This window comes from Diceros bicornis, chromosome X (assembly GCF_020826845.1).
Source record: "Diceros bicornis minor isolate mBicDic1 chromosome X, mDicBic1.mat.cur, whole genome shotgun sequence".
NCBI classification, from domain to species: Eukaryota; Metazoa; Chordata; class Mammalia; order Perissodactyla; family Rhinocerotidae; genus Diceros; species Diceros bicornis.
In genome coordinates, this window is record NC_080781.1 from 2589253 (window position 1) to 2598349 (window position 9097).

Here is a 9097-nt window from a genome sequence, read left to right on the forward strand (position 1 = left end):
AGTTGCCAGAGAATCCTAATACAAGATCAGGGGATGCTCCATAAATGAGCTGAAAAGGACCATCAATCCCCAGGAAAGTGGCCATAAGATGGCTCATCGTAAGTTTTGCTGTCTGAAGTCCTCAGCAAATAGCCCAACACTGTTTGCTTTGGTTCAGAGTCTGCTAGCATCGATCGTTATCTCAAATTGACTAAGTGGGAAAACTTTTTCTTTACTCTGCCTGAACAATTCCTCTGTAATCTCCCTTCCCTCCCACACTTTCCCCTGCTGGATGTAATCTCTGGTATATGTGAAGGTTTCTGGACACCCCAAATCATTCTGAGGGCACACTTGTCCAAACTCAGCTATTAGAAATGCATTGAAGCATAAAGATATATGCACCCCTGTGTTCATTGCAGTGTTATTCACAATAGCCAAGACTTGGAAGCAACCTAGGTTCCCATCAAGGGATGAATGGATAAAGAAGATGTGGTATGTATACACAATGGAATACTACTCAGCCATACAAAATGATGAAATCTGGCCATTTATGACAACATGGATGGACCTTGAGGGTATTATGCAAAGTGAAATAAGTCAGAAGGAGAAGGTCAAATACCGTATGATCTCACTCATAAGCAGAAGATAAAAACAAAAACAAACACATACAGACAGAGATTGGATTGGTGGTTACCAGAGGGGAAGTGGGGAGGGGGGAGGGCGAAAGGGATGATTAGGCACATGTGTGTTGTGATGGATTGTAATTAGTCTTTGGGGGGTGAACACAGTGTAATCTACACAGAAATCAAAATATAACGCTTTACACCCAAATAAATAAATAAATAAATAAACTTCTTTTATGCCACCCCCCCCCCAAAAAAAAGAAAAAAAGAAATGCACTGAAGAGCTACAAAGGCTAATGCCTTCACTTGGAGCTGGTTTTGTCATGCTTTGGGGGCTGTGGTTACTATATTTTTACGGATTTTTATCACTAATATTAAGGATAATGATTATCTTTACATTCAACAGCCACCTATGAAGCAAAACCCTTTGGAGGCCTGAAGTATAAGTCTCCAGCACATTTCAAGGTTCTCGTATGTTTTAGACCCAAAGACTCAACAAGTTTTCAATCAGCCATAGGTTTTCTGCTACAACCACACCCAGCGTGATCGAGTAGGGTTTGGGTCTTTAGAGAAAGACCAGCCAGCCAATGAACCAAGAGAACAGCTCCGTAAAAAGTTACATGTCCATTTTTCCAACGTGTGGCCCCCAAATCAGAATAAGATACAGTCACATCTTCAGCATGTCCCGCTTGACCCCAGACAACGCCTGTAACTAGGCGCCACTTCTCTCTATAGGTTGTCTGTGGGGGCATGTTTGGGCTAGAATCCGTGCCCTTAAGTAGTGGCTGAACTCTCATTTCATTTAGAAAGGTTGCTGCCAATGCGATTGTTAAATCTGAGAAATGACAAAAAAGCAGAACACATAAGTAAAAGAATTAGAGACAGCACAGCAACTGTTAGCAGAGACATTTCTCCATGTAGTTCTGTGAAGTTTCTGAGAAAGAAGACACATCATTGCCTCCGTATTGTTGGAAGCTGATACATACATTTAAGGAACCTCCTTCAAAGACTGCACAACAAGACTCCTCTTTTGTTACTCTCTTTGGAAAGATGGAGGCCCCTATTCAAAAAAGCAAGTCACCTTTTTTTTTTTGAAATGTCTTGGATTAGGTAAAATAAAGATGCAGCCAAAGGTGACATATTTACTTGCTTGTTTTCCACTTTGAATTGCCTGCATTTTAAGTAGGAAAAAATGAACACGGTTTCTGCCCCGAGTCTCTCAGCAGCTGAACAGGATGCTCTCTCAATAAGGCAGGTGCGGGGCTTGCTGTCTCGCTGGCAAGGATGTGAGCCACCTGTGCCTCTTGGCTACCTGTGCTCAGGTGCCCCTCACCTAACTCTTCATCTCTCAGTATCTTGGGATGAGCCCTTCAGCCTGGAAACTCAGATCCTTCCATTCTAGGATAGTTTTTTTTTTTTTTTTTTTTTGGAATATCACTTTAATCCTCTGTTTTCTCTTTTTCTTCCTAAAACTCCTGTATTCAGATATTCAACCAACTAGATTGATCTTTTTTCTTGTCTTCTCTCTTCCCTCTTCTGTCTCTTTGTTTTATTTCTTTCCTCCTTTCCAGGTGAGTTACTTACCTTTATCTTCCAGCCATTTTATTAAAGCTTGTTTTTGCAGTCCCTTTTAAATTCTGAGAGCTCCTTCTTGTTCTCCAAATACGTCTTTTTTGTACTGCTCAACTCATATTTCATGTCGAATAGCTTTTCTTCGTTCTCTGAGAATTCCGTGTTTTATTTGAAGCTTCTTCTGTTCCTGCCTTGTCTCTTTGTGACTCCCTCCGAGTTGCTATTTACTGCATTTATTTGTTTTTGCAGCTGTTTTCCATGTCAGAGCCTTTCCTCAAATGACCAGTGGACCTGGGCTGTTCACTCTTGTGTCAGAGCTGTGTGTGCAAGCCTGGATGCCAGTAGGCACCAATACTTGGTGACAGTGTGAACACACAGCCATTTCTGGGGATTTTCATATTTTACTGTCTCTGGAAATTTTCTCTTGAATAGGTCACTTCCTCAAGGAGGAATCTCTAATAGAAATATTTTCTGGATGCCCAGTAGGAGGAAAGGATTGGATATTTCAACATGCAATATGAAGGCTTTCTCTCTCTTTCTTTTGTTAGGTAACATTCGTAACATAAAATTAACCATTATAAAGTGAACAATGCAGTGGAATTTAGTACATTCACAATGTTGTGCAACCACCATTTCTATCTAGCTCCAGAACATTTTGTTTTTGAGGTTCAGAACATAATGTTTTCTAGCTCGGAATACAATGTTTTTGAGGTTCATCCACATTGTAGCATGTATCAATGCTTCACTCCTTTTTATGGCTGAGTAATATTCCTTTGTACGGATGGACCACATTCTGTTTATCCATTCATCTGTTGGTGGACAATTGGGTTGTTTCCACCTTTTCCCTTTTGTGAATAATGCTGCTGTGAACACGCGTGTGCGTGCACTTGTTTTGAGTCTGTTTTCAGTGGTTATGGGCATCTACTTAGGAGTGGCAGACTTTCTCTTCCTGTCTTTTTCTTCAGCATGGTATCTCACCCTCGCCCTCAGCTCTTCCCGGCATCCACGACTCCATATCCTTGTTCCTTCATCATTGATGTGAAAGAGCACATTCCCAATAGTTTGCCACAGTTGGAAAGACACGTTCACTGGCTGCCAGGAGTGGGAAAGAGTCTTACAGGGATTTTCCAGCAAATCTACTGTTTCCGCCCTGCCTCCAGCCGTCTGCACCTTGAGAGGCACTTGCTGCCTCCAATTCCTGAGACTGTCAAGAGTTCTGGAGCTGGTTTCTCCTCAGCTGCCCCTGCCTCTCACTAAGCTCTTCCTTGCCTTCGTCTCCCTCCAGCCTGCCAAAGCGGTTACTATCCTCTCTGCCCCCAGGCTTTCTAAAGGTCATCTTTTATCTGCTACCTCTGCACACATGCTCTCTGTTCCTTGTTTTCTCTCTAGTACCAGCATGGAAGGCTTTGAGAGGAAGAGATAGAGGGAGAGAGAGGAGATGAATGACTGTATTAAATCAGCCATATTTAATAGCAAGTCCCAATTTTTGTTTGTAAACCTGCATTTCCCATTAACTTCTCATTAGACTAAGAGCTGGGCAAGGGCATATGCAATCTTTCACTCACCTTTTATCCCCACTCCTCGCCCAGCACCTCATAACATCAGTAATCAGAACGTGTTCGTTAACTGGTTGGACGTCATCCATCAATGTCAGAGTTAATTAGCATCTAGGGGTCCAAATATTTCTCCTACTCCTCAAACTTGCTGCATAGAGAATTAGAGAAACTAAACCAAGGTTGCCTATCTGTGTGAGAAAAGAGGAGATACATGATTTGAAATGAGAATGTTTTGGAAGTCTTCAAAAGCATGAGAACACCCAAGGTTCTGGATAGTCAGGATCACCAGGGAAGGGAGGAGACTTCTATTGTGGGGCGTTTCAGAGCATGAAGGATAAAAAGAAGAAACTATGGAATAATAGAGAGTGAGAGATGAGAGTTAAGGAACAGAAAAGGGATTGGATTTTGTTGCGCTTGGCACAAAGCCAACAGTGAATGACTTCACCATTCTGGGGGGAAATACCTACGATTCCACCCCCAACCCAATGATGTCATGTGAGATGAAGGCTGGTGGTCTTGAGGATGCAGAATGCCTCATAGTGGTACCTCCCATGTACCATTGTTTGGAACATGCTGGAAGATGCAGTCCAAGAAGACAGAGAGAAAGGAAGCGTGAGGAAGACACAGGATTCAGGAATCGGGGTAGCTAATGGGAGAGGTTGGGGGCCTCTTGGGGAATTCTACAGGATGATGACAAAAATAACATCCTGTGCTCAGTGAGTAGGGGACTGTTTCTAACATCTTATGCTCTATCTCACTTAATCCACATGACTATTAATATTCCCATTTTAGAGCCAAGGAAACTGAGCCACAGAGAGGCTGCCATCTGTTCAAACTCTCACAAGGGCCAGCCAAGATGCACACCCAGGCAGTCTGGTGATGGGAAGTCCCAGGACAAAACCTGTGGGGGCATCAAAGAAAACAGCAAACCCACATTGGAGCAGGAGGTTGGAGGGTCCCAGGAGGCTGTGTTGGAAAACATGACAGATTTCCTGATGTGGTCGAGTGTGTTCAGAAGGGATGTGCAGTCTCATAATAAGTCTGTAATATGAATAAGAAAGGCAAGTATCAAAAAAGAGGTGATTAATAAGTCTAGGAAAAGCAAGAAATTATGCAAGTAAGGGAAGGGAAGCACATCTCGGTGTCTATCCAGTGTTAGTTTAGTAAGGATTGTGATGTAGTTTCATTGAGATGATGAATAGAAAGGATGTGCGTGTGTGTGTGTATGTGTACACCCATGCAAGATGAAATAGCAATTGGTAAGAACCCAAAAACCATTATCTACCAAACAGGAAGGTAATGGATACCACCTAAATCTAACAAAAGGAAGAGATATCTGAGCAAATATGTTATTTTGAAATATAAGGGAAAGAGCAGAAAAAAATAAGAGTGAACATTGAAGAAAAGACACAACCTGAGGGACTATTTAATTTTTTGGACTTTATGCATACATCATTTTGACAATAATACAAACTAAATTTAAAAGGAAAAAGAGGAGAATTCTTGGTGAGCAAGAAAGCATGACGGGTCCTGAGTGACTGGACATAACGGGGAATGTGAACACATGGATTTGTAGATCAGGCTCAGAACCCTCTCAGAACCTTCCACAATTAAGATTAAGAGAGGCCAAAGAAAATTAAAAGTAGAAATACCATACAATCCAGCTATCCCACTACTGGGTATTTATCCAAAGAACATGAAATCAACACTTCAAAGAGATTTATGCATCCCTATGCTCATTGCAGCGTTATTTACAATAGCCAAGACGTGGAAGAAACCCAAGTGCCCATTGACTGATGAATAGATGAAGAAGATGTGGTATATATACACAGTGGAATACTACTCAGCCATAAAAAAGACAAAATTGTCCCATTTGCAACAACATGGATGGACCTTGAGGGTATGATGTTAAGTGTAATAAGCCAGACAGAGAAAGACAAACACCGTATGATTTCACTCATATATGGAAGATAAACAAACATAGATAAGGAGAACAGATTAGTGGTTACCAGAGGGGAAGGGGGTGGAGGGAGGGCGAAAGGGGTAAAGGAGCACATATGTATGGCGACAGATAAAAACTAGACTATTGGGGGTGAGCACTATGCAGTCTACACAGAAAATAATATATAATAATGTACACCTGAAATTACACAATGTTGTAAGCCAATATGACCTCAATAAAATAATAAAGTAATTAAATTACACAAAGATTAAGAGAGGTCAAGGGTTAGGTAAAAATTGAGATTCCAAGGAGAGTTCCGCGAGTGGTGATCTCTGTATGACAAGGGTTCCAGAAAGAGAGCATGGTCTAATTTGAAGAAATAATAGCCAAGAAGATCCCCTGGTGGAGCTTTGCATGATCCTAGAGTGCAGAGGACAAGCGGATTAACAGCAAGGACGCAGAGTAAAATGCACACCTGAACAGGCTGGAGATGGACATGGCATGGACCTCCTCAAAGCCCGTGTTTCCCCAAATAGTATAAAATGAAAATATTCTAGAGGAAAGGAAAGAGATCAAGACACGAGTGATATTTTAATCTTAGACATTTAGAATTACGTTGTAATTTCATGGTTGATTCAGTTGACTGGCATTTATATATGACCAGCAATTTTACTGTATGGTAACCTTAAACTGTATGTAAAAATTTAGACTCTGATAGTATTCCCTATGTAAGTGAATATTTGAAAGGTTTCTTATCCATTTAAGAATTGATTGAATGAATGAGCAATACCAGGCAATTGCTTTCATTTCTATGCTATTGAAAATAAGAGATTAATTTGCTAGGTTAAAAGGAGGTAAGAATTCTTGAGTTGCCCAGTGGAGAATTCAAAGCCCATACATGAGACTCAGGTGAAATTATTGCTGACGGAAATTGGCTTTTAATGGGAAGATGATGATGCGGGATGAAACCAGTGGGGGGCACTTTGGGGTCCTTGACTGAAGACTGGATGCGTTGCTCCATGGGCGAGGTCTTCCACAACATAACCTGGGGTCATCAGCAGAATGATACCCCCCCCCGAAAGATGTCCACCTCTTAATCCCGGGAACCTATGAATATGTCAGCTTACACCGCATAGGGACTTTGCAGATGTGATTCAGTTAAGGATCTTAAGATGAGGAGATGGTCCTGGAGTATCTGGGTGAGCCCAATGTAATCACCAGGGTCCTTATAAGAGGGAGACGAGAGCCACTAGCCAGGGAATGCAGGTTGCTTCTAGAAGCTTGTAAAAGCAAGGAATGGATTCTCCCCTAGAGCCTTCAGAAGGAACCAGCCCCGCTGACATCTTGATCTTGGCTCCATGTGACTCAAGTCAGACTTCTGACCTCCAGAGCTGTAAGATAATGCATTCGTTTTGTTTTCGGCCCATTAGTTTGTGGTCATTTTTTACAACAGCAATAGAAAATTCATACCGAATCCATTTGGGGAAAGCTTACATGGTACATAACATAGAGAGACTCCTTAATAAACGTTAGTTTCTTCCCTCCCTCCTTCTCTCCCTTCATTTCTTCCTTTCTTCCAAAAGAAAAATTCAAATATGTATTTTAGGACTTTCAATATTACAAATTAAGGATTCTATGGGAGAAAATTATCACGGCTCTGTAAAGATAAATAGTAACTCACTTGTTTTCTTTTCATCTTGTTGCCAAACACAATGAATGGGTCTAGGCATGCAGATGCACAGTAAGTGTGGTTTTCATGCTGATTCATAGTTAACATGCTTTTCGTGCTTAATAATTGTAAGTGTTTCACTTCATTTTTCTAAAAGATAAATATGCTAAGATCATAAAGAAGAACCATGTGATTTTATTCCCTGCCTTTGAGCTAAATCCACTGGGGAGCCACAGTGTTTCGGCAAGATGCTAAGAAAACAGAGTGAGACATGCATGCTGTCCATTTTTTCTATATCCCGGGGAAGTGTGGGGGAATGGAATACTTCCAGAGATGAGCACAAAAATGGGACAGCCTTGGATATGTAGTTATGTTCTCTGCTTGGACATATTGAGTGTGGCAAGATGTATGGATGAGTCATCAAGGCACAGAAACTTACCTTCCTTGGGGTGGGTTATGGGTTATGGATTGAAGTCCAATTGAATGATCCTAAAAGCCCATTTCCTGTACAAAGAATCATAGTCCAGTGATTGCATCAGCTCTCACGTGGCCTCCATCCGGGAAGGCCAGGTTGCAATACAGCAAGGTGCAGACTTGCCCCTGCAAGTGTCCCCTGCAGATGGTGCATTATGGAGCTCATGCGGGGCACAGCCCAGACGCCAGTCTGCTGGGCACATAGAGCTGCCCAGAGGTAGACTCGCATCCCTGAGTGCAGAGCAACTACTTGGGGCATATGGGTCCATCCCATGGGGACTCTCCGTCACTATTTCCTCTGGGTCTTTTTCCTGAAGAGATGGCCTGTACCAGTTTTGGAGACGAACACCACCTTCTTCAGTTCGTAGCAAGCCAGTCTGGGCTTGTGCCGCTAAGAAACAGATCTCGTGGAATCATCTCAACGTGTAGGTGAAATGCTGCAAAGTGGGAAGAGAGTCTGCTATGAAGATTGGAAGAAGCCTGTGCAACATCAGCTCTGAATTCCCTAGGGCCATCGTTTAAGGTACTGAGTCCGCTTCATTTTCTTGACCTTCTTGCTAATGACCTGCATTTTGGTCTGTTTTCTGTTTATTATTTTTTATTGCTTAGAAATGAGGCTCAATGAAAAGAGATTAAACCAAATGTGTTCAGTTTTGTAGTAGCTCCAGCAAATGCTGAGGAATGGAAGAGTGGAAATAAGGGACTAGAGTGGGGTTTTTAGATTTCCCATACATTTTATTTCTGCCAATTCTCATTGCTTTGCACGCGCACACACACATACACACACACAACTATAACTTTCTGTCCATCCTTCCATCATCCATCCATCCATCCATCCATCAGTGCATCCATTCATACACACATCCATCTACCTATCTGTCCATCCATCCATCCATCCACCCATCATCCATCCATCCATCCATCCATCCATCCACTCACCCATCCATTCATCTACACATCCATTCACCCATCTATCATTCATCCATCCCTCCACCCCCATCCATCTATCCATCTGTCTCTCCATCTTTTATTCTCTCTCTCTCTGTCTCTCTCTCTCTGTCTTTGTGTATTTTAAGACCAAAATTCAGTTTAATGCTCCTTTTCTTCTGCCTACCAGGGAAGGTAGAGATAGTTTACAATGCAGCAATGCAAACACTTTTCCTCTCAGGTGAGCCATCCTGTTTGTAAATTGTCCTTTGGCTGTCTGCAGTCTGCTTCTACTCTACCGATTCTGAAAATCCACCCTGCTCTCCCCAGCTTCTGCTCCCAAAGGCACGTATCC